Source organism: Octopus bimaculoides, chromosome 2, assembly GCF_001194135.2.
Source record: "Octopus bimaculoides isolate UCB-OBI-ISO-001 chromosome 2, ASM119413v2, whole genome shotgun sequence".
NCBI lineage: Eukaryota > Metazoa > Mollusca > Cephalopoda > Octopoda > Octopodidae > Octopus > Octopus bimaculoides.
The window spans coordinates 117,491,202-117,496,680 of record NC_068982.1 but is presented as its reverse complement, the minus strand read 5'-3'; positions in this window follow the sequence as shown (position 1 = coordinate 117,496,680).

The following is a 5,479-nucleotide window of genomic DNA, read 5'->3' as shown; positions in this document are numbered from 1 at the left end:
TGTGTTTGCTATTTGGTAAGGTTGTATGGTTGGTTCCTAGAGTAGGGTTTCGGTAGTTGAGTCTTAGTTGGTTTATGTAGATTGTAGTCCACAGAATTGTGTTTTGCATGTCTGTGGTTCTTGAAATGGTGTGGTGGGTCCCTGTAGGTGTTTGGGGGTTGGTTAAGTTAGTGTGGGTGCATTTTAAATGTCTTTCTCTGGTAGGGAGTGTATTTAGATTTCTTGGTGGCTGCTCCGTTGTGTTGGTATGCGGTTTTATTTTTCTTAATTATATGAAGGGGTTGTTGGATATGTGTTCAGTTTCGAAGTTGGTTTCATAATCCAAGAACCAGTTGGCGCTCTTTTCCCATCGTTGGAGGGACTTTAGTTCCTCATTTTCACATTCTTCTTTCCATAATTTAAGTATTGTTTCAGTATTGATGCCGTCTGTTAGTTTGTTGACGTCTTCTTTGATTTCTTCATCTATTGTTTTACTTTTTTCCTTCATACGTCTTAGCTCTCAGTTTTAGTAGTTCAATTTCCATCTTCCTTTTTTCTAATGACATTTTTTTCTCTAAGTCTTCTTTATGCTTCTGGTTCTTCCAGGATGGGTTTTATTTGTAATTTGCTGGGTATGATTACGTGTGTTGAGTAGAGCCACATTCCGAGAGTCTCTCCTTTTTTTCTGATTTCGTATCATTTTCCAAAATGCGAATTTTCTGTTTCGCTGTAGTTTTCTCCATTGTGGTAAGACTTGGTTCTTTATTTGTGATGTTGATGTTATTGCGTCCCTCCCATATGGTCCCTCGTTTTGTTGCCCTTGTTTTGTAACCATTGTAAAAAATGTCTTCAATGTATCGCATAGATTTCCAAGGTTCTCGTACATTTCAGAGGGTGTTTTCTTCGTTTCGGTTTCTTCCTTATTTTGTGTAGAAGCACGGGGTGTTGAGTTGAGTTTGTTTAAGACTGTTATTATGTTTGAGTTTATGCTCTTCAGTTCTTTTAGTATCTTTTCATTTATAGAGATGATGTTGGTGTCTGTTTTAGTTGCCATTTTCGGAAGCTCGTACGTAATATGATATTGATAAAAAGTGTAGGTGGCATACGAGTGGGTATATATTTATAAGAAAGAAAATAAATTTTAATTTTTAATCTTCTCAGAGATATTTTATATGTTTCGGTTCATCTTGAAAAAGAGAACCTTATCAATATATATATATATACAGAGAAACAAAAGACGAAGACAGGTGTATAAACAACAAGCAGGTGTATTAGTTTGACGCTCGGGAAAGAGCGAAAGTCCTTTACGTTTCGAGCCTACGCTCTTCAAAAGAAAGGAACATGAGAAAATATACAGAAAGAATAAAGAATTTGTGGATTTAGCGATCAATCATGGTGACTGGTTGGAAATAGGCAGTAGGACAGGAAAGCTAGGACAAATGCGAGATAATAAATTACTGGTGATACAAAACAAAGGTGCGAGTGCGTGCGTGTCTATGAGAGAGTGTGTGTATGTATGGATAGGTGCTAGTGACTTTGACGTGTGGTTGTGTGCGTATGTACGTATGTGCATCTGTAACGTGTGGGCGTGTGGATGATGGTGTGTGGATGTGCGGATGTTGGTGTGTGGGCGTTCAGATGATGTTCTGTTGTGTGCGTACTAGGAAGTGCTCAGTCCTAATGTATGTGTAGTGGTGTGGGTCGGTGTGCTGTGGTATGGCGGTGTTGGGGTGTGGGAATGTGAGGGTGGAGTGTGGCGATGTAAGAGTGGTGTTTAGATTCGGGGTGAGGATGCGAGTGAATATTTGGGATGGAGGGGTCTGGGTAGGGTGGATGAAGAAGGATATCAAAGAAGAGAGAAGGTGGGTAGGAGTGAAGAGAAGGAAATATGTGTTAGATGAAGAGAAGAGAGGAGGCGAGTCAGAGAAAGAAGAGAGGTGAGTTGAACCCATGTGGCACAAAGGAGTAATGAGAGAAGATTGATACCTATGCACGACGAAAGCGGGAGTCCGCATGGCCCCTGTGCAAAGACAATCCGAACACAGAGACAGGTGTTGTAATGAATGACATGTAGAGCGAAATGGCATAAGACCGGGAGTGTCATTTCCGAGTCTAATGGCTCCGCGAACCGGTCAGACAAGCAGCGTCCCGTTTGATCGATATACAGAGAAGTGCAGGTAAATATATATTTCCTTCACGGGTCATATGATTGCTGGGTTCTATGGCGCACATCTTCGCCATCAGACAGGATACTGACCCGTCTACAGATTTCTGATTTTTGCCATTTAGTTGAACTGGAACAATGTAAAATAAAGCGCTTTGCTAAATAACGTAATACATCGACCAGGTCCTCGAAGCCAAATTGCAAATTTACAAATACGAGCGCAACACACTAAACACTAAGCCAGACGCCTATGAGGAGTGCACACACGTACACACGTGCACGTGCGAATACAGACAGACACACACGCACGCGCACGCACACTCACGCAAAGACACACATATACACGCAAACATATATACATACATATGCTTTTGCAATCTCCAAACAGGAAATTTCAATCAATTACCAGATGCACAAAGGTGGCAGAGATGCAGGAAAACCAGTAAAATGTGATAACTGATGCAGATTTGTGGAGTTAACAGCGAAGATAACATCCATATCGTAAGTAGATGTCCGGAAATGTCGTCACGGTTTTATCTACCGATAATACATGATATTGTAGCTACGACACTCTATAATGAAATCCGTCGGAAGGATAGGCATGAGGACAAAGAAATACGGGCCCACAGTATGGCAGGAGCCATAGTCACTCACATTAAAAAGGAGTACTGGTGGAATGTACCAGTGAAGACCTCAATAAAATGTAAGCACAACCGAACTGCTATAATGATTTCGGACAGAGGAGAGAAACTGTGTACAGTTGTGGAAATTAGTTGCCCGGCGGATGTTAACACAAAGCTGAAAATCAGTGAAAAAGAGAATATCTACGCTGAACTATTGAGAAATATGCAGTTAATCTATCCAGATTACAAGTTCGGGTATGTGCCTGTAATTATTGGGGCCCTGGGACATGCAGCACACTACCTAAATACCAATCTGGGGATATTAGGCGTCTCAAAACCAGAAAGGAGAGTTGGGAGAGGTAGAATAATATAGTTTCAGGGGGACCGATTAAACATAGAATGATATTTATGTTGTTGAGGGAAGTTAGTGTCTAGTATTTTAAAGAAGGATTTACCCAACTTCGAATCTATTGTAGCAGCCTCTAATAAGCAATAATTCTCTCTTTACTATCAAAACTCACATAACTACAACTCTAGTCATACGAACATTCAACACACGTACAGCTCCAGCACAGATACCTCTATATTAGACCACAACCACAACCCAACCAATCATACTGACACTGCCCGGAACACCACCACAACCCCTACCGCCCTTACAAATAGCGCTATTAATAACAACAATAGTAATAATAGCAATGTTGGTAATGATAACGTTAATAATACTAATAATGTAGAATCTCCTACCCTACTTCTATAACCTCTCTTCCGGCGATACTACCTCCCCTATTACTGAGCACACTCCCCATAACTCACCTAATTGCAATTGTCATCCTGGAACAATCTGGCCGTTACAAACCCATTGCAGAAGATATAATGTAATTTGCAAATGCATGGTCCTTAATCTATTACACAACTCTTCAGCCATATACATAGGATCAACCAAATATTTTAAGCGACGATATGCCGCTCACCTCTACTCCTTTAAATACGATAAACATAGTAAATCTACAACACTCGGCCACCACATATGGTCCATACTGGACTGAGGGCTTCCATACTGAGGTCAACGCTCAACCAGCAAACTTTGCCTGAAGGAGGCACTTCACACATTAAAACACAACTCTCCAGTACTGCTAAATAAACATAATGAGGCACTAAGAACATGTAACCACCGCTTTTTTCACATATTCAGATTCTACCACAAATCCAAATGCCTAAACGACCATACAGTACACTTCCACAATACCCCTTAGGTGATCCCAATAACTTTATAAATCTACATTTTAACTCCTAATCCCTATCTAATCCCTAACTCATACTCCAATTTCACAACCATCTAAGTATTTGTGTGTGTATGTGCATCCATGCGTATGTGCGTGTATATGTATGTGTGTTTTTATGCGTGTATGTATGTAAGTCTGTATGTGTGAATGTATGTATGTATGTGTGTATGTATGTATGTGTGTATGAATGTATGTATGTATGCAAGGTATATATACCTGCATATACTGGGGCAATATTACATACAGATACACGTATATGTGGGTGCCCATGTGTGCATATACATATGAGTACGAGTTGTATGTGTGGAGGTTGGTATGTATAAATATCTGTATAAATAAATACATATATACATGTCTAATATATGCATATGTATACATCTGGATGTTGGTATGTATAAATATCTGTATAAATAAATACATATATACATGTCTAATATATGCATATGTATACATCTGGATGTTGATATGTATAAATATTTGTATAAATAAATACTTATATACATGTCTAATATATGCATATGTATACATCTGGATGTTGATATGTATAAATATCTGTATAAATAAATAAATATATGCATGTCTAATATATGCATATGTATACATCTTCACATATATTTTCTTCTACTTCTAGCATCGTCCTGTCCAATTCCTAAATTCTTCATTCCATACTACTACCACTCTCTCTCTGCCTCATCACTTAAACTCTATCACCACACATTTGACACTCCTTTACGTTTTACACCTATATCGCCATTATCTCCCATTCCTTCTATCTTTCTACACCCTAATACTCTCTCTCTATCTCCCCATTCATACTTTCAAACTATATCGACTGACCACTATCTGGTACACTTTCCCTTATCTCTATCTTTGTTTTCATTTTTCTTTTCTTTTTTCTTTATTCCTTTATATTATTTTTCTTCTTCCTTTTTTCTTCTCCTTCTCTTCCCCTTCTTCTTTTCTTCGTTTTTCTTCTTTCTTTTTTTCTTCTCTTTCTTTATTCGTCTCATCCTGTTTTCGATTTCACCTTACTAATACATTCTCTACTTTTAGGTCACTTTAAATAAAACCCTTGATTCAATAACACTGTGTACAAACTCTATACTCTGAATGACCAATTTTAAGGACTATTGGATTTTTCTCATAAGGTATTGGAATCATATATGTATACCATTCTGCCTAAATAATGGACTTACAAATACAATATCACTGCATAGCTCGCATCTGTTTTCCTTCCTCCAATTCACTTTCTACTTCACATCTTATCTAAATTAACTATTGCTTTACCATTCTCTCACACCGTCTCCGATGAAGGGATATAATAAATATCCTGGAAACAGCTGTAAGACCTATTTATAAATGTTCTAAAATCTACAGACCCTTGGTTTGTTTTATCTCATTACGAAAAGTAAATATGTTTGTGTATA